Raw genomic sequence first — 21,996 nt, forward strand, 5'->3', positions numbered from 1 at the left:
TTCTGCAGTTCCAAATTATTTGTCTGTATATTGCTACTGTTCTTATTTTTTTTTCCAGTATGGTCCGGTCTTGTTGTTTTGGTACTTTGTTAAGCGTTATTCCTATATCAACATTGAAGGTCTCGTTCTTATTTCTTATTTTGGTTTCTAACGTTTTCTTCATGGTCTGGATGGTTGGGCAGTCTAGGTAGATGTGTGTTTCTGTTTCTGGGGTGTCTTGTTTGCATAGATAGCATAGGGATTTTTGTTTGCGTGTCGCTAGTGGTGTGTTGGTCTTGTGTTGGTGTCCGTGTCTCAGTGGTGTTGTGTTGTAAATCAGTCTGTATGTTATTTCCCTTTCCTTAGGTGTTATTGTTTTGAAATGAAGGTTTTTAAAAGTGTCCGTCGTGTCTGTTAAAGCGAATGTCCTGCACCAGGATATTCTATTGTAAAGAGGGGTGGCAAGCTTCTGTACTACTTTCCTATAAATCTGTTGAGATTTCTTTTTTAAAAGGTTTTCGTTAGTTTTAAAGATTTGTATACATTCTGTATAGAAGTTGTTTAATTTTTGTCCTATGAAATGTGGGGAGTTGTTGTTAATTTTTATATGTTTATTTAGATTAATCCCTATGTAATAATGTGCTAATGGGTGGTGTTGTGGTTCGCTAATTATTCTGTTTACATGTGTTAGCCTAAATGTATTTATTTTAGTTTGTATGTCGTGTAGATTTATTCCCCCGTGTATTTTGCTTTGGACTAGTGTGTTGTGACTGATGTTGCCTATAGTGTGTTGGAAGATATATCTCCTAATGAGCTTGTTTATTTCCTTGATTGTTGATTTTGGGACTGTTTGGGCTGTGGCGGTGTATGTTATTTGGGGTATAATGTATCTGTTTGTGATTGCGGCTCTCGTAAAAATTGTTGTTGTGCTGTACTTGTAGAAGTCTATAGTTTTCTTAATTTTGTTTATAATTTCTTTCCATCTTTTGTTGTTTTCCAGCGAGGGATTGTTCTGGTGTGTTATGCCATATATGTGTAATTCGTTTTTAGCTGTCATGTTTAGTGGATATGTTTGTCTGTTTTTCCAACGTCCTAGTCCCATAATTTCTGTCTTGTCTAAGTTAATTTTTGTTCCACTAGCCTGTCCATAGTCAATGAATTTTTCTACCACTAATTTTATTGAGTTTTCCGTCTGCAAAGTAAAGGCGGTGTCGTCGGCGTATGCTAATATCTTTTTATTCGTCAGGTTCGGTATGTCTATTCCTTTAATGTCTGCGTCTCGTCTGATATTTTCTAATAAAGGTTCTAGGGTTAAAATGTATAATATGGGTGATAGGGGGCATCCTTGTCTAACTGATTTGTCTATACTAAACGGTCTGGTTATGTTACTGTTTATAAGGAGGTGGCTTTTTGCGTTTGTGTAAATTATTTTGATCCAAGTGTTGAAATAACTGCCTAAGTTATATGTCTTGAGTGCTTTGTGTAGGTATTTATGTGAGACTCTGTCAAATGCTTTTTCTTGGTCTAATGTTAAAATGCAGGCTTGCGTGTTTTTCTCGTGTGTGTATTGTATAATGTCCCTAATTAGATGGTTGTGGTTCTGTATGTTTCTGCCTGTGACGCTGCATTGTTGGTCTGTATGTATTAGTTTTGGTAGGTGTGGTTCTAATTTGGCTACGAGTGCTTTGGTTAGTATTTTGTAGTCTGTATTTAAGAGTGATATGGGTCTATAATTTTTGGTTAGTTTAGGGTCTGTTTTTGGTTTATGGATGAGTGTTATGTATGATGTATTGAAGTTTTCGTGGCATTGTTCTAGCATATATATTTCTTTGAATGTATCTAGTAGGAGGGGGCTTAAGTCTGCTATGAAAGTTTTGTAGAATTCACTTGTCAGGCCGTCGGGTCCGGGGGATTTATTGTCGTTAAGTTTTTGAATGGCTTTCCTGATGTCGTCTAAGTTAAAGGGCGTATCTATTATGTTTTTGTCGTTGTCGTCTAGTGGTTTGATGTAGCTTAGGTATTCGTCTTGTTTCTCGTTGTGTGTCGCTTCTCGTTTGTAAAGTCGTGCGTAATAGTCTATAAATAAGGATTGTATCTTTTCAGGGTCTGTCGTTTCTTGGTTGTTTTCGTCCACAATTTGTTTGATTTGTTTGGATCTTTGTATGCTTTGTTCTAGTATGAGTGTGTGGTGTGTAGGGTTTTCTGATCCTATCCTGTCTATTTTGCTTCTTATTTGTGCTCCTCTGTATTTATATTCTTGTATTTCTGTCAATTGGTTTTCTAATGTGTCGATGTCTTCCCTACTGCCATTTGTTTTCTTAAGTGTTTTTAGTTGGTCTTCTATTCTTTTTTCCCTATCTTGTCTGATTATGTTGATGCTTTTGGCTATTTGTATAGTTGTTTGTTTGATATCTGCTTTGAAGTCTTCCCAATGTTGTATTTTATCTATCCTAGGCGCTGATTGTATGTAAAATTGGATAGTGTCTTTAATTCTAGATCTGTATCTTTCGTCCGAGAGTAATGAGTTATTTAGTTTCCACGGTGTGTTTCTTTTGAGTTTTGGTTCGAAGTTGTTTAGTGTTGTTATTACTGCACTGTGGTCGCTAAATTTTAGGGTGTGTGTAAGGTGTTCCACTCTGTTTATTTTCATGTCCTGTGGGGCATATATCCTGTCTAGCCTAGCTAGGTTACCTTGTGATTTGTTACCGCGGGTGAATTGTAGTGAGTGGGGGTATAATGTTCTGAACGTGTCCACTAGGTTGAAGTGTGTTGTAATGTTTTGGATCAGTTTTACCTGAGGCCTGTCTCGTTCTATACGACTATTTTTCTTTTCCGTCGTTCCAGATATGTCTATCGTTCTTTCAACACAATTAAAGTCCCCTAATAGTATGATTTTATGTTGTTTATACCTTGTTGTCAGCAGTTTATTTAGGTCATTATAATAATTTGTGTTTCGTTTTTCCGTCTGTCCGTGTACGTTAACTATTACTAGTGTCCCTGTTTGTCCTTGTACAGTCGCTATTAACAGTTTTCCGTTTATGTCGTTATACGTGTCTTTTACTTTGTAATGGTTGGAGGTGTTGAATATGGATGTGCCGCTACCTGTTGTAAGCTTACTTAGGCTGTGATATGCTTGAGTGAGTCCTAGGCTACGTGTGAATCTGTCCGCTGTGTGTTTGTCCTTGAAGTTAGTTTCTTGTATTGCTATAAAGTCTGGTGTGTAAGTGTGTATTAATTGCCTTAGGTACTTATCTTTATGTCTGATGCCTTGGATGTTGAGGGTGATGATTGTGAGGCTATCTATGTTGTCTCCCATACATGGCCTGCCTTGGTCGATTTGGGGCTTGGGGGGCTGATGAATTCCCCTGGTGGTCTCTTGTTTGTCCTGTCCGGTTTGTTGGCTAAGACGCCAGCATATGTAGTGGTTGGGCTAGCTATTTGCTCAATCGTGTCTGTTCGTTCTGCTTTGTTAATTCTGCTGTTGTTCTTGGCTCGTTGATGTCTGTATGCTGTCTTCTTTTTCCTATTTACAGTGTGCCATTCATTCTGTTGTTCCTCTTGATCGCCTGCTTCCCATCGGGTCGTAGTCTCGTCATCTGTCGTCGATAGTTCTTCGTCTTCTCGGTCCACTATGTATTGTCCCTCCCTGTCTAGGTGTATGTTGTCTCTTTCCCTGATGTACTGGTTTCTGCATGCCATTGGCCCGTGCCTGGTTGTTTTGCACAGAGGACACACCGTCCTCCGTCCCTCGAGCTGGAGCAACAAGGTGTGTTTCTCCTCACCTGCCTCCACTTCAATGTAGTGGGGCAGCTCTTCTGTGGGTACCATAGGACAGAAGTCCACGGCCCACTTATCGCTTTTCCCGATCTGCACTGCTGTTTTGGGTTCATTCGGGATGGCGATGCCCTCTAAAATGATGTTGATGGTCTCCTTTGCAAAGGTCGGGGGTACCCATTTCAGCATGCCTCTCTGGCCGTTCCTCTCTACGTCTAGCATGAGTATACTTGCACAGATGTTGCTATTCTTGGCAATTTCCCTCATGTGGAGGCTTTTAAAAAGTTCCTCCGAAAGAATGGTGACGAACCACTCATTCGGTTTGCCGAGATTGTATAGTTTTTGTATCTGGCGCTGTGGGATTCCTAGTTCTTGCATTATAATATCTTCTAGAATGATTTCATCGAATTTTGATGTTTTCTTCCCTTTGATAACTAGTCTTAGGGTGTTCTTTAGGTGAGTACCAACAGGTCCTCCGGTCAGAGTAATGCGCTTAATTAGTGAGGATTCTGTACTTACAGTTGCTTTGGTGTTTTCCTTCGCCAAAGATAGAATTCTCTCCACTTGGGGGGATATTCCAAGATCTCCCTTACCACCCTTGCCTCGGCCAGACATATTGAATTTTTTTTCTTTGTTGATGAACGAGTGTTCGAAAAACGCCGTCTGCAGAGAAACTCGCTCCTTATATACGGTCCTGGGCTCGAGTTCGTTCAATATGGCGGACACCGCCCAACCAAAAGCGGTCGGCGAATGAGCCAGCCAATGAAAAAGCAGCTTGCCGTGTCGACTGGAATGTTGCTGGCTTGTCGGCTAACGGTGTCGTTTTCAAAGTCATTTTTTCACCTATTCTGCTATGCGACCCTTGGATAAAAAATAAAGAGTTTCATTGCCCACACGTGTAGGCATAGAAAAGATCCACGTTTGTCATGTTAAAATATGATATTAGACGTTATTTTCACCGTTTTGTGCGAATAAAACTGAAATATTTCCCTACACCTAATTATGCGAGTACGAGCGAGCTCATTATGCGAGTACGAGAGAATCTCGAACGCTGATTGGTCGAGTACGAACGAAATAATATTCTCGTACTCCGCTCCGTACTCGCAGTGGTTTGTTTACATCGTGAAACGAATAGGTTAGTTAGGCTTCTAATAATTAAATAATCTATGGCGTGTAGTCGTTAAGAATAATTTCTGCTCTCCGATTAAGATCTAGATATCTAGCTCTAACCCTAAAGGGTTTTTCTTTTTTTTTTTTTATATATATATTTTAAAAAGCAATGGATAGGGTGGTGGGTGGGTGAAAGAAAAATATAAAATTTATTCTCTCCTTTCTTCACATTTGAGATAAATAAAACAATATCAACAGCATGCATACACGAATTCAAATAGCAATGTGATGTGTGAGTTGAATTAAAGAGATAAATGAATAGAACCTATCTCCCGCATCCCCCAGAATAATACTAATAGATGTAGTAGTAGTAGTAGTAGTAGAGTGGCAGACATGGGCAGGGGGTGTAGTGGGTGGGTGGGTGGAAACTCGTGAGGTGGGGGACCTTCACTGCTAATCTGAACGTTGTCAGGTGGTCCTAAAAAGGACCTTGGTTGAGGACAGGGGGTGGTGGTTTGGGCTTAAAAGAAACCTCTTAAGCACGCTCACCACGGATACGTCTGGCTAGCTGGATGTCCTTGGGCATGATGGTGACACGCTTGGCGTGGATGGCGCACAGGTTGGTGTCTTCAAACAGACCGACGAGGTAAGCCTCGCTAGCCTCCTGCAGGGCCATGACAGCGGAGCTCTGGAAGCGAAGGTCAGTCTTGAAGTCCTGGGCGATTTCTCTGACCAGGCGCTGGAATGGCAGCTTGCGAATGAGCAGCTCAGTGCTCTTCTGGTAACGACGGATTTCTCTCAGGGCGACGGTTCCAGGCCTGTAACGATGGGGCTTCTTAACACCGCCGGTGGCTGGTGCTGACTTTCTGGCGGCTTTGGTGGCCAGCTGTTTACGTGGGGCTTTGCCTCCAGTAGATTTTCGGGCGGTTTGTTTGGTACGAGCCATCTTTTTTTTTTTGAATGATCTTAACTGACTGTTAAGGAAATGCGGCAGCTCAGCGCTGCTGGCCCTTTTATAACCGTCCGCCAAACCCTTAGCGCAACGAAGCTCTCCCATTGGACGAGTACGAGTTTAACGACGCTGATTGGCCAGTAGCAGCCACACAACGTTGAGACAGCGTCGACATAGCAGATTATTTTTAGACACGGTATCCAGCCGAGCGATCTATTAATAGCAGACAGGGCCGATAACACAAAATATTCTTCGTTCAAATGAAATCCTTGGTTGTGCCGCTTGTCAATGGAATCCGGTGTGTTTGCTTCTGTCGTCTTCAATGAATTATGAATGTGTGTGTGAGTGATTAGAAAAGAACCCAACATAGACTGCCTGAAACAATTTAGATCTAGACCTAGTCTATAGACCTAGGTAGATATTCTGACCCGATTCGACCGCCCGATCGGCGGTATTTACACAGTGTGTAAATAAATGAGGGGGAAGGATTAATAAAAACATATTTGGTTTTAAAAAGAAGAAGATATAAAATAAAAAGGGTAGACTAGCGGTAGGTTAAAGAATAGAATTTTAAAATAACGACCACCCTTATTTGTTGTAGACAGGGGTTAAACGGAGCACATTTAAAGAAAAATAGATTCTATTTTCATTTGTATCTATGAACGAATACCCCTAAAATATGTCCAGTTACTACTATTAATATGACCGCCCCCTCCCTGTTCTGCTCGTGTAAACCAGTGTAAGTATTATACATCTATAATAATGATCTCATACTGCTAGTGATTGACATGTTGATACGTTATTAATAAAGTTTGAAACAAGTAGGGTAGGGTAGGGTAGGGTAGGAAAACTCGATTTTTGTTCATTGACACACAACGAAAGCTAATTGGGTAAACTTTGGTTGTCCTGAAAAGGACAGTAGTAGGCTAGGTGGACAGTGGGCAGCAGGGTGACACTGTTTAGCTCTTGCCACCGGGTGTCTTCTGTGACTTCTTGGGCAGAAGCACGGCCTGGATGTTGGGGAGGACACCACCCTGGGCGATGGTGACACCCGACAAAAGTTTGTTCAACTCTTCGTCGTTACGGATGGCCAGCTGGAGGTGACGAGGAATGATTCTTGTCTTCTTGTTGTCTCTGGCAGCGTTGCCGGCCAACTCGAGCACTTCAGCGGCCAAATACTCGAGGACGGCGGCTAGGTAGACTGGGGCACCAGCACCGACACGCTCAGCATAGTTTCCTTTCCTCAACAGACGATGAATACGTCCGACTGGGAATTGAAGGCCTGCCCTGGAGGAGCGAGACTTGGACTTTCCCTTGACTTTACCGCCTTTACCACGTCCGGACATTGTGAGTTGGTTAGGAGCGAGAAGAAATACAGCGACTAACAGCGATACGGCTGCAGGCGATGAATGAAGACTTAACGGCGAGATCGGCCCTTTTATACGAAACGGCGAGGAAATCCGTTCGTCACCAAGCGAGCGTTCTGATTGGCTGCGCAGCGGCTTGGCGTTCGTACTCGTACTCGTACTCTCCAAATTTCCTCGCCGTTTCATATAAAAGGGCGGCCGGCGGTCGGTTCGCCTCATTTCTGTTCAAGCCATTGAAAAGAAAACAACATGCCACCTAAAGTTTCTTCCAAGGGAGCCAAGAAGGCCGGTAAGGCTAAAGCCGTACGCACCGGTGACAAGAAAAAGAAGAGGAGGAGAAAGGAAAGCTACAGCATCTACATTTACAAAGTCTTGAAGCAGGTGCACCCTGACACTGGCATTTCCTCCAAGGCCATGTCCATCATGAACTCCTTCGTCAACGACATCTTTGAGCGCATTTCAGCTGAAGCCAGCCGTCTTGCCCACTACAACAAGCGCAGCACCATCACCTCCAGGGAGATCCAGACCGCTGTCCGTCTCCTCCTGCCCGGTGAGCTGGCCAAACACGCCGTCAGTGAAGGCACCAAGGCTGTCACCAAGTACACCACCAGCAAATAAACACAACAGCAAACAACCACCTGGCTTGCTTGTTGTGGCTCTACTACTCGGCCCTTTTCAGGGCCTCCACCCATTCCCAATTAGCTCGGTTTGGTTTACATTGAACGAGTTTTCCCTCCCTCCCTCATCCACCCACCCACTCTGTGTAGCTGCCATGTTACAGTTTTTTTTTTTTGTTTAGTCATTCTTTTCTTTAATAAGTAGAGATAGATATACATACATACATAGGCCTACATAGTAATATGCCTATCCCAACAACTGCACACACTATTCTCTTAACACATTTCATGCTAATTCTATCCTTTAAACTAGACATAAAAAGGCCACATACTTATTACTGGGTGGCTCCTTTTTTTTAAAAACACTATTTCATTCTGCATCTCACACAGGGCATCAGCACACCTCTATGCATATCATTTATTGTGTGTTGTTTGGCATAGATCCAAGGGATGAATGGGATTTAATAGTTTTAATTCAGATTATAAGGCTGGCTGTTGTAATAGGAATTATTAGCCAACACTTTGATTCTTATCACCAGTGCTAACTGCCATTTTCATTACAATACATCCATTCTGGTGGGTTGGTTTTTTTCTGTCTTCATTATATATGTTGAACATAACTGTGTGAGTGTGGCTTTTGGTGTTTTTATTATTTTTGTTTTTCTTTCATTAAAGCTACCATGTCAGATTGCTAAGGCATGCATCTGCCACCATTTGTTCACTGATATACTTTTTTCCTACTACCATCATATCATATGATTCTTTTGGTTTTGTCTTTTGCTAGGCCTGGCTTGAAAATGAGTTGGTTACACTTCTGCACAACATACATTCTCTTTAACAAGACAAAACAACAATTAAATACTCTGAACTTTTTTTTTTTATTATCATATATATACTTTTTTTTTTTTCAAAATACAGAAAATAAAAAATAACATGAGCTCAAGTACACAGCTTTCAAGAAGTTCATGGTTTTCTTTGCCAGCCTGCACAATGATTTCAGCACAGATTAAATTTAAACAATCAAAAGGAGGTTGATCTCTTACCGGCTGACGAGAAAGTTTGCGCAGAAGCATCATTTCTTAAGCCCCTGGTCAGTTGGAGTTGTAAAATGATGAGGTTTTCTTAACATTTGCCCTGGGGCATACATTTATGGTCCTGGTACTAGTTCTATACTGACAAGGATTCTTTCAAAGCAACTTGAGCCCAAAGGGAAGTATTTATATGCCTGCAACATAGCTGTGATTAATAAAGAATGAATTTCAATGCAAAAAATAATAATTTGAATCCCTGCAAGCTCCTTTCACATAAACCAGAGAGAAAAAAATGTATGCCAGTCTATAACATATACAATATAAATAAATTAGATTGAATATAAAGATTTTTTTTATTCCTCTCATTAGTTCAACCCTTCTCTTTTTATATAAACACCCAAGGCAGACGCTTGAGTAAATTAATATCCTTCCATATATTATAGAAGCATAAATAAATATGTGTAAAAAGTATTTCATATATGTATATATTTTTTTAAATATATATATATATATATATATATATATATTTTTATATATATATTTATTTATAATGTAAAAATATTGAATATATATACATAGACGAATATTGTATATATGTCTATATATACGTATGTATATATATGCATGTTTTGTGTATATATATATATATATATTTACATGTGTGTCTAAATGTATATTCATTGAATATATATTTGAATGTATATTCAAATATATATATTTGAGTGTAGACGAAAGACGCTCAAGTAAAATAATATCCTTCAGAATATTATAATTATAAGTTTTTTTCTTCTACCCCAGCAAACAGAAGGATATATATATACACACATATATATAATTTATATTTACAAATATATATTATATAAGAATTAATATATATATTCATAATACATATATATATATATATATATATATATATATATATATATATATATATATAAGTATATATATATATATATATATGTATAAATAAATAAGTTATATATATAGATATATTCATATATAATGTATTTATTATGTAAATATATGTATATATCAGTGTGCGTATATAAAGGTATGTATATATGTTCAAATATATTTATTTGTTTGTTCGGATACATATATATCTGTTGTGTGTATTAAATTGCGCTCTTCTGTCAGTTTTTTCATTTGACGACAGTCGGTTAAGGTACTGGCCCCAGCCTAAAGATATTAGTAGAGTCTTCATAATGTGATGCCATGGGCTAGCAAAAAATAAATGAAGAAAAATCACATAGCAGGACAAATTGACATTTTACATGCTTTCAAACTTAAACTGAAATCAGAAAATGATGTGAAATTCATCTTGTGTATATAGAAAAATAAGCATTGTGCCAAAATCCTAATCATTGGTATTAAAAATGACATCAGCTTAATTTAAAAACTGGAAATTGTTTTGCCCTGCCGGATGAGATACCGGTAGCAGACACAGGGTTCCAGGCTGATGAAAGAAAGCGGTATACTTAAAGACAAAAGAATACCCTGTGTTAAAGCGGAACCAGCTAAGATTAAAGCTTAAAGTAAAGGCCTGCCCTGTCGCAGAATGTTAAAGTGGCCGGTGAAAGATCCCCGCGCCAGGCTAAAAGCAAGCTGTACACTTATTACTTAACGAGGGCTTCTTCAGGTCTTGTCTGTAGGACAATTCAGTCACAATAACAGGCAGACCAGGCCAGCCCTGGATATAAGCTAATTCATTTTATGCGCTGCTTCGACAGTCAATGAATATGGAGCTGCGGTCAGACTTTCAAACAAACCGCCTGAGTATTTAAAATGGGAAACAATATTTATTAATATTATCACCAACTAGATCTAGATTATATAGGCTACAAGGAAACCCAGAACCAGACTGGAAAGAAGTAAATTTACTCCCACTAATGATGACTTATCACTAATACTAATAATTAAAAAAAATGTTTAAAAAAATTAATTGCTCAAACCTAATAATCATTACAATCAAGCATCAAGTCTGATAGCCAACATTGGACCTAAAATCTAGATCTATTAGTTTTTACTGAACTAAATCTTATGTTATTTACTAATAATTACTAATGCATTTAATTATTAATACCTAGGCTACTCATTCCTACAGAATCTAGAAATTCTAGATCTAGACTCTAGAGAAATACTGGCGTCCCAGGCCAACCTAACCTTTTAAGCAACATCCTTAATTAGCATTTAATTAACCATGGATCGCCTGCCTTTTTTTTTTCACCGTGAAATTATTATTGTAATTTTTGAAACAGTATTTTGAATAGATCTACCCTCCTGTTTATATTATTTTAGTTAAGCTAGAGCGTTAGATCTAGAATTCTAGATCGTCGCCTAGTTGCGTGTTTTAAAATGAAGCCAGAATATTAATAGACTGAAAATAAATGTGCCAGTTGTCGTGGGAAAAGGTTAAAAGAATAATTAATAAATGAAAAGCATTGAACTATTTCTCAAACATTAAATTAGTAGACTTGTAGGCGGCTAGATCTAGATCTATGTGATGAGTTGGATTAAAATTGAATGAATTCGTGCAGAATGTTTCGGAAGGAGTGAGTGAGCGGGAGACCCAAAAAAGTTAAAGTATCGCCTTTCCGATAGATCATTTCACATGAAAGCGATAGTTAAAGGACAGGTCGGATGCAGGGGGCACCTGGTTTTCTGATTTTAGTCAAGGAAAATGGGGAAAATGTATTTATTTTGTATTTTACAACGCGCGATGCTCGAAAATTAGTAGCTCAGGGAAGTCTACCGGTGGTTACCGCCTCAGGTTAAAAATAGCGACCAATGGCTGTAGAGGGAAAAAAAGGCACATAGTATTCGATATTAAAACAATGTTTCGCTTTTGTGGAGATTTAGGGCGTTTTTTATTATTGAAATAATATGAGGAAAGCAGTGAAATCATTATTGTAGCCAGAAAAGGACGAATAACTGCTGATTTCGTTTGAGTATATTTATAAGCCCCAATTTTCTCACACAGATGTCTACGGCCATACCACGTTGAAAATACCGGTTCTCGTCCGATCACCGCAGTCAAGCAACGTCGGGCGTGGTTAGTACTTAGATGGGTGACCGCTTGGGAACACCACGTGTTGTAGACTTTTTTTCATCTTTTGTCTTTTATTTTTTGCCCCACTGGACACCTATTCTTACCACCTGCACTCTTTCCTAAGTTCACCACATACCTGTGAACACTTTTGTAATATCGAAATATTTTTTGTTTGTTTCTTTTGTGCCTTCACGGTAGGCTACCTCGATCCTACCCACCCATGGAAACAAACCCCTTAAAAACCAACAAAGGAAAGATGACCACTCTGCCCAAATTAAATAAATAAACTAAGTAGGCTACAACCTAATAATTAGAAGTAACTCAGTAAGTTAAATAAGGGGTAGGTATGGAAAACATTCGTGTAGGGGTTACAACCACTCGAGCTAATTCGGAAACGTATGGGTGGCCCTAATAAGGGCCGGATGGGTAGAACAAATGGGTGGTCCTGGGTTGAGTTTAACCGCCGAAGCCGTACAGGGTGCGACCTTGACGTTTCAGAGCATAGACGACATCCATAGCAGTGACGGTCTTCCTCTTGGCGTGCTCAGTGTAGGTGACGGCATCACGGATGACATTTTCAAGGAACACCTTGAGGACACCTCTGGTTTCTTCGTAGATCAGACCAGAGATACGTTTGACACCACCTCTGCGAGCAAGACGACGGATGGCTGGCTTGGTGATACCTTGGATGTTATCACGCAACACCTTCCTGTGACGCTTGGCGCCTCCTTTGCCGAGTCCCTTACCACCTTTGCCTCGGCCAGACATATTGAATTTTTCTTCTTTGTTGATGAAGGAGTGTTCGAAAAACGCCGTCTGCAGAGAAACTCGCTCCTTATATACGGTCCTGGGCTCGAGTTCGTTCAATATGGCGGACACCGCCCAACCAAAAGCGGTCGGCGAATGAGCCAGCCAATGAAAAAGCAGCTTGCCGTGTCGACTGGAATGTTGCTGGCTTGTCGGCTAACGGTGTCGTTTTCAAAGTCATTTTTTCACCTATTCTGCTATGCGACCCTTGGATAAAAAATAAAGAGTTTCATTGCCCACACGTGTAGGCATAGAAAAGATCCACGTTTGTCATGTTAAAATATGATATTAGACGTTATTTTCACCGTTTTGTGCGAATAAAACTGAAATATTTCCCTACACCTAATTATGCGAGTACGAGCGAGCTCATTATGCGAGTACGAGAGAATCTCGAACGCTGATTGGTCGAGTACGAACGAAATAATATTCTCGTACTCCGCTCCGTACTCGCAGTGGTTTGTTTACATCGTGAAACGAATAGGTTAGTTAGGCTTCTAATAATTAAATAATCTATGGCGTGTAGTCGTTAAGAATAATTTCTGCTCTCCGATTAAGATCTAGATATCTAGCTCTAACCCTAAAGGGTTTTTCTTTTTTTTTTTTTATATATATATTTTAAAAAGCAATGGATAGGGTGGTGGGTGGGTGAAAGAAAAATATAAAATTTATTCTCTCCTTTCTTCACATTTGAGATAAATAAAACAATATCAACAGCATGCATACACGAATTCAAATAGCAATGTGATGTGTGAGTTGAATTAAAGAGATAAATGAATAGAACCTATCTCCCGCATCCCCCAGAATAATACTAATAGATGTAGTAGTAGTAGTAGTAGTAGAGTGGCAGACATGGGCAGGGGGTGTAGTGGGTGGGTGGGTGGAAACTCGTGAGGTGGGGGACCTTCACTGCTAATCTGAACGTTGTCAGGTGGTCCTAAAAAGGACCTTGGTTGAGGACAGGGGGTGGTGGTTTGGGCTTAAAAGAAACCTCTTAAGCACGCTCACCACGGATACGTCTGGCTAGCTGGATGTCCTTGGGCATGATGGTGACACGCTTGGCGTGGATGGCGCACAGGTTGGTGTCTTCAAACAGACCGACGAGGTAAGCCTCGCTAGCCTCCTGCAGGGCCATGACAGCGGAGCTCTGGAAGCGAAGGTCAGTCTTGAAGTCCTGGGCGATTTCTCTGACCAGGCGCTGGAATGGCAGCTTGCGAATGAGCAGCTCAGTGCTCTTCTGGTAACGACGGATTTCTCTCAGGGCGACGGTTCCAGGCCTGTAACGATGGGGCTTCTTAACACCGCCGGTGGCTGGTGCTGACTTTCTGGCGGCTTTGGTGGCCAGCTGTTTACGTGGGGCTTTGCCTCCAGTAGATTTTCGGGCGGTTTGTTTGGTACGAGCCATCTTTTTTTTTTTGAATGATCTTAACTGACTGTTAAGGAAATGCGGCAGCTCAGCGCTGCTGGCCCTTTTATAACCGTCCGCCAAACCCTTAGCGCAACGAAGCTCTCCCATTGGACGAGTACGAGTTTAACGACGCTGATTGGCCAGTAGCAGCCACACAACGTTGAGACAGCGTCGACATAGCAGATTATTTTTAGACACGGTATCCAGCCGAGCGATCTATTAATAGCAGACAGGGCCGATAACACAAAATATTCTTCGTTCAAATGAAATCCTTGGTTGTGCCGCTTGTCAATGGAATCCGGTGTGTTTGCTTCTGTCGTCTTCAATGAATTATGAATGTGTGTGTGAGTGATTAGAAAAGAACCCAACATAGACTGCCTGAAACAATTTAGATCTAGACCTAGTCTATAGACCTAGGTAGATATTCTGACCCGATTCGACCGCCCGATCGGCGGTATTTACACAGTGTGTAAATAAATGAGGGGGAAGGATTAATAAAAACATATTTGGTTTTAAAAAGAAGAAGATATAAAATAAAAAGGGTAGACTAGCGGTAGGTTAAAGAATAGAATTTTAAAATAACGACCACCCTTATTTGTTGTAGACAGGGGTTAAACGGAGCACATTTAAAGAAAAATAGATTCTATTTTCATTTGTATCTATGAACGAATACCCCTAAAATATGTCCAGTTACTACTATTAATATGACCGCCCCCTCCCTGTTCTGCTCGTGTAAACCAGTGTAAGTATTATACATCTATAATAATGATCTCATACTGCTAGTGATTGACATGTTGATACGTTATTAATAAAGTTTGAAACAAGTAGGGTAGGGTAGGGTAGGGTAGGAAAACTCGATTTTTGTTCATTGACACACAACGAAAGCTAATTGGGTAAACTTTGGTTGTCCTGAAAAGGACAGTAGTAGGCTAGGTGGACAGTGGGCAGCAGGGTGACACTGTTTAGCTCTTGCCACCGGGTGTCTTCTGTGACTTCTTGGGCAGAAGCACGGCCTGGATGTTGGGGAGGACACCACCCTGGGCGATGGTGACACCCGACAAAAGTTTGTTCAACTCTTCGTCGTTACGGATGGCCAGCTGGAGGTGACGAGGAATGATTCTTGTCTTCTTGTTGTCTCTGGCAGCGTTGCCGGCCAACTCGAGCACTTCAGCGGCCAAATACTCGAGGACGGCGGCTAGGTAGACTGGGGCACCAGCACCGACACGCTCAGCATAGTTTCCTTTCCTCAACAGACGATGAATACGTCCGACTGGGAATTGAAGGCCTGCCCTGGAGGAGCGAGACTTGGACTTTCCCTTGACTTTACCGCCTTTACCACGTCCGGACATTGTGAGTTGGTTAGGAGCGAGAAGAAATACAGCGACTAACAGCGATACGGCTGCAGGCGATGAATGAAGACTTAACGGCGAGATCGGCCCTTTTATACGAAACGGCGAGGAAATCCGTTCGTCACCAAGCGAGCGTTCTGATTGGCTGCGCAGCGGCTTGGCGTTCGTACTCGTACTCGTACTCTCCAAATTTCCTCGCCGTTTCATATAAAAGGGCGGCCGGCGGTCGGTTCGCCTCATTTCTGTTCAAGCCATTGAAAAGAAAACAACATGCCACCTAAAGTTTCTTCCAAGGGAGCCAAGAAGGCCGGTAAGGCTAAAGCCGTACGCACCGGTGACAAGAAAAAGAAGAGGAGGAGAAAGGAAAGCTACAGCATCTACATTTACAAAGTCTTGAAGCAGGTGCACCCTGACACTGGCATTTCCTCCAAGGCCATGTCCATCATGAACTCCTTCGTCAACGACATCTTTGAGCGCATTTCAGCTGAAGCCAGCCGTCTTGCCCACTACAACAAGCGCAGCACCATCACCTCCAGGGAGATCCAGACCGCTGTCCGTCTCCTCCTGCCCGGTGAGCTGGCCAAACACGCCGTCAGTGAAGGCACCAAGGCTGTCACCAAGTACACCACCAGCAAATAAACACAACAGCAAACAACCACCTGGCTTGCTTGTTGTGTGGCTCTACTACTCGGCCCTTTTCAGGGCCTCCACCCATTCCCAATTAGCTCGGTTTGGTTTACATTGAACGAGTTTTCCCTCCCTCATCCACCCACCCACCCACTCTGTGTAGCTGCCATGTTACAGTTGTTTTTTTGTTTAGTCATTCTTTTCTTTAATAAGTAGAGATAGATATACATACATACATAGGCCTGCATAGTAATATGCCTATCCCAACAACTGCACACACTATTCTCTTAACACATTTCATGCTAATTCTATCCTTTAAACTAGACATAAAAAGGCCACATACTTATTACTGGGTGGCTCCTTTTTTTAAAAAACACTATTTCATTCTGCATCTCACACAGGGCATCAGCACACCTCTATGCATATCATTTATTGTGTGTTGTTTGGCATAGATCCAAGGGATGAATGGGATTTAATAGTTTTAATTCAGATTATAAGGCTGGCTGTTGTAATAGGAATTATTAGCCAACACTTTGATTCTTATCACCAGTGCTAACTGCCATTTTCATTACAATACATCCATTCTGGTGGGTTGGTTTTTTTCTGTCTTCATTATATATGTTGAACATAACTGTGTGAGTGTGGCTTTTGGTGTTTTTATTATTTTTGTTTTTCTTTCATTAAAGCTACCATGTCAGATTGCTAAGGCATGCATCTGCCACCATTTGTTCACTGATTTATTTTTTTCCTACTACCATCATATCATATGATTCTTTTTGTTTTGTCTTTTGCTAGTCCTGGCTTGAAAATGAGTTGGTTACACTTCTGCACAACATACATTCTCTTTAACAAGACAAAACAACAATTAAATACTCTGAACTTTTTTTTTTATTATCATATATATACTTTTTTTTTTTTCAAAATACAGAAAATAAAAAATAACATGAGCTCAAGTACACAGCTTTCAAGAAGTTCATGGTTTTCTTTGCCAGCCCGCACAATGATTTCAGCACAGATTAAAATTTAAACAATCAAAAGGAGGTTGATCTCTTACCGGCTGACGAGAAAGTTTGCGCAGAAGCATCATTTCTTAAGTCCTTGGTCAGTTGGAGTTGTAAAATGATGAGGTTTTCTTAACATTTGCCCTGGGGCATACATTTATGGTCCTGGTACTAGTTCTATACTGACAAGGATTCTTTCAAAGCAACTTGAGCCCAAAGGGAAGTATTTATATGCCTGCAACATAGCTGTGATTAATAAAGAATGAATTTCAATGCAAAAAATAATAATTTGAATCCCTGCAAGCTCCTTTCACATAAACCAGAGGGAAAAAAATGTATGCCAGTCTATAACATATACAAAATAAATAAATTAGATTGAATATAAAGATTTTTTTTATTCCTCTCATTAGTTCAACCCTTCTCTTTTTATATAAACACCCAAGGCAGACACTTGAGTAAATTAATATCCTTCCATATATTATAGAAACATAAATAAATATGTGTAAAAAGTATTTCATATATGTATATTTTTTTTTAATATATATAAATATATATATATATATAAATATATATATATATATATATATATATATATATATATATATATATATATAATGTAAAAATATTGAATAGACGAATATTGTATATATGTCTATATATACGTATGTATATATATGCATGTTTTGTGTGTATATATATATATATATGTATATATATATATATATATATATATATATATATTTACATGTGTGTCTAAATGTATATTCATTGAATATATATTTGAATGTATATTCAAATATATATATTTGAGTGTAGACGAAAGACGCTCAAGTAAAATAATATCCTTCAGAATATTATAATTATAAGTTTTTTTTTTCTACCCCAGCAAACAGAAGGATATATATATACACACATATATATAATTTATATTTACAAATATATATCATATAAGAATTAATATATATTTTCATAATATATAAGGATATAATACAAATATATATATATATATATATATATATATATATATATATATATATATATATATATATATATATATATATATATATATATATATATATATATATATATATGTATAAATAAATAAATTATATATATAGATATATTCATATATAATGTATTTATTATGTAAATATATGTATATGTATATATCAGTGTGCGTATATAAAGGTATGTATATATGTTCCAATATATTTATTTGTTTGTTCGGATACATATATATCTGTTGTGTGTATTAAATTGCGCTCTTCTGTCAGTTTTTTCATTTGACGACAGTTGGTTAAGGTACTGGCCCCAGCCTAAAGATATTAGTAGAGCCTTCATAATGTGATGCCATGGGTTAGCAAAAAATAAATGAAGAAAAATCACATAGCAGGACAAATTGACATTTTACATGCTTTCAAACTTAAACTGAAATCAGAAAATGATGTGAAATTCATCTTGTGTATATAGAAAAATAAGCATTGTGCCAAAATCCTAATCATTGGTTTTAAAAATGACACCAGCTTAATTTAAAAACTGGAAATTGTTTTGCCCTGCCGGATGAGATACCGGTAGCCGACACAGGGTTCCAGGCTGATAAAAGAAAGCGGTATACTTAAAGACAAAAGAATACCCTGTGTTAAAGCGGAACCAGCTAAGATTAAAGCTTAAAGTAAAGGCCTGCCCTGTCGCAGAATGTTAAAGTGGCCGGTGAAAGATCCCCGCGCCAGGCTAAAAGCAAGCTGTACACTTATTACTTAACGAGAGCTTCTTCAGGTCTTGTCTGTAGGACAATTCAGTCACAATAACAGGCAGACCAGGCCAGCCCTGGATATAAGCTAATTCATTTTATGCGGTGCTTCGACAGTCAATGAATATGGAGCTGCGGTCAGACTTTCAAACAAACCGCCTGAGTATTTAAAATGGGAAACAATATTTATTAATATTATCACCAACTAGATCTAGATTATATAGGCTACAAGGAAACCCAGAACCAGACTGGAAAGAAGTAAATTTACTCCCACTAATGATGACTTATCACTAATACTAATAATTAAAAAAATGTTTAAAAAAATTAATTGCTCAAACCTAATAATCATTACAATCAAGCATCAAGTCTGATAGCCAACATTGGACCTAAAATCTAGATCTATTAGTTTTTACTGAACTAAATCTTATGTTAGCTACTAATAATTACTAATGCATTTAATTATTAATACCTAGGCTACTCATTCCTACAGAATCTAGAAATTCTAGATCTAGACTCTAGAGAAATACTGGCGTCCCAGGCCAACCTAACCTTTTAAGCAACATCCTTAATTAGCATTTAATTTACCATGGATCGCCTGCCTTTTTTTTTCACCGTGAAATTATTATTGTAATTTTTGAAACAGTATTTTGAATAGATCTACCCTCCTGTTTATATTATTTTAGTTAAGCTAGAGCGTTAGATCTAGAATTCTAGATCGACGCCTAGTTGCGTGTTTTAAAATGAAGCCAGAATATTAATAGACTGAAAATAAATGTGCCAGTTGTCGTGGGAAAAGGTTAAAAGAATAATTAATAAATGAAAAGCATTGAACTATTTCTCAAACATTAAATTAGTAGACTTGTAGGCGGCTAGATCTAGATCTATGTGATGAGTTGGATTAAAATTGAATGAATTCGTGCAGAATGTTTCGGATGGAGTGAGTGAGCGGGAGACCCAAAAAAGTTAAAGTATCGCCTTTCCGATAGATCATTTCACATGAAAGCGATAGTTAAAGGACAGGTCGGATGCAGGGGGCACCTGGTTTTCTGATTTTAGTCAAGGAAAATGGGGAAAATGTATTTATTTTGTATTTTACAACGCGCGATGCTCGAAAATTAGTAGCTCAGGGAAGTCTACCGGTGGTTACCGCCTCAGGTTAAAAATAGCGACCAATGGCTGTAGAGGGAAAAAAAGGCACATAGTATTCGATATTAAAACAATGTTTCGCTTTTGTGGCGATTTAGGGCGTTTTTTATTATTGAAATAATATGAGGAAAGCAGTGAAATCATTATTGTAGCCAGAAAAGGACGAATAACTGCTGATTTCGTTTGAGTATATTTATAAGCCCCAATTTTCTCACACCGATGTCTACGGCCATACCACGTTGAAAATACCGGTTCTCGTCCGATCACCGCAGTCAAGCAACGTCGGGCGTGGTTAGTACTTAGATGGGTGACCGCTTGGGAACACCACGTGTTGTAGACTTTTTTTCATCTTTTGTCTTTTATTTTTTGCCCCACTGGACACCTATTCTTAATACCTGCACTCTTTCCTAAGTTCACCACATACCTGTGAACACTTTTGTAATATCGAAATATTTTTTGTTTGTTTCTTTTGTGCCTTCACGGTAGGCTACCTCGACCCTCCCCACCCATGGAAACAAACCCCTTAAAAACCAAAGGAAAGATGACCACTCTGCCCAAATTAAATAAATAAACTAAGTAGGCTACAACCAAATAATTGTACAATCAAACCTAAGTAATAAGGAGGAAGAAGTAACTCAGTAAGTAAGGGGTAGGTATGGAAAACATTCGTGTAGGGGTTACAACCACTCGAGCTAATTCGGAAACGTATGGGTGGCCCTAATAAGGGCCGGATGGGTAGAACAAATGGGTGGTCCTGGGTTGAGTTTAACCGCCGAAGCCGTACAGGGTGCGACCTTGACGTTTCAGAGCATAGACGACATCCATAGCAGTGACGGTCTTCCTCTTGGCGTGCTCAGTGTAGGTGACGGCATCACGGATGACATTTTCAAGGAACACCTTGAGGACACCTCTGGTTTCTTCGTAGATCAGACCAGAGATACGTTTGACACCACCTCTGCGAGCAAGACGACGGATGGCTGGCTTGGTGATACCTTGGATGTTATCACGCAACACCTTCCTGTGACGCTTGGCGCCTCCTTTGCCGAGTCCCTTACCACCTTTTTTTTTTTTTTTTTTTTTTTTTTTTTTTTTTCTTATTTTTTTTTTTTTATTTTTTTTTTTTTTTTTTTTTTTTTTTTTTTTTTTTTTTTTTTTTTTTTTTTTTATTACGTCTCAGTGTTGTAGATTTTACTTTCAGCGAGCCCAGCCAATGAGTGGTGGCAGTAGCTGATTTTTACTACGTTCATCATGCGACATAAGAAGACTGATGCAGATTTACAATATAAACTATTCCTGAAACTTTCATTCTCAAAATTTTTTACATGTTATTTACAGAATAAAATATGTATTTTATAGGGAGGGGGGGGGGTTATTTCATGGGCCAAAAGCAATTTGCTGTTTCTGAAAATTAAAGTTATAATTGGGGCAATATTTGGCTATAATAAATAAAAGTGCTGAGTTATGGTAAACTTTATATTAACAAAATTTGGCTTCGAAGGTTGGTCTAGGCTTCCTAAAGGGGGGGGGGGGTACAAATAGTTATATATGAAGTATACAGGAAAACATGATATGTTATGTACAATAGGTAGTTGCTATTTCTAAATAATAAAGTTGAAAAAGGGACAATATTTGTCTATGATAAATAAAAGTGATGAGTTGTAGTAAACTTTATATTAACAAACTTGGCTTCAAAGGTTTGTCTAGGCTTCCTAAAAGAGGGGAGAAGTACCTAAAGGAGGGGAGAAGTACACATAGTTATGTCTGAAGTATACAAAAAGCATGATATATTATGTACAATAGGTAGTCATTTGCATTCACACTTTCCATTTGTGCCTATTATCTGCAAACAGTCTTCATTTTTTTTTTTTTTAATTTTTTTTTAATTTTTTTTTTTTTATTTTTTTTTTTTTATTTTTTTTTTTTTTTAAATCAAAATTTTAAAATAATTAAACTTCAAAACAAACTTATTAATTAATTTGAGTAGGTAATGTACAGAGATGATCGTTAAATCAAATATGTTGAACGTATTTGA

The 21,996-nt window shown here is 38.8% G+C and overlaps 2 non-coding genes across 2 annotated transcripts; both read left to right on the top strand.

Moving 5' to 3' along the window:
- The first annotated feature begins 11,812 nt into the window (after positions 1–11,812).
- Positions 11,813–11,931, top strand: LOC131931134 (5S ribosomal RNA). Its single transcript, XR_009384248.1, has one exon. It is a non-coding gene; the product is annotated as a 5S ribosomal RNA (ribosomal RNA).
- Positions 11,932–20,185: 8,254 nt separating this feature from the next.
- On the top strand, positions 20,186–20,304 carry LOC131931135 (5S ribosomal RNA). The gene has a single exon (XR_009384249.1). It is a non-coding gene; the product is annotated as a 5S ribosomal RNA (ribosomal RNA).
- The last annotated feature ends 1,692 nt before the right edge of the window (positions 20,305–21,996 follow it).

The sequence above is a fragment of the Physella acuta genome, unplaced genomic scaffold, assembly GCF_028476545.2.
Source record: "Physella acuta isolate Inbredline_101_S28 unplaced genomic scaffold, ASM2847654v3 ptg001897l, whole genome shotgun sequence".
Classification (NCBI taxonomy): Eukaryota; Metazoa; Mollusca; class Gastropoda; family Physidae; genus Physella; species Physella acuta.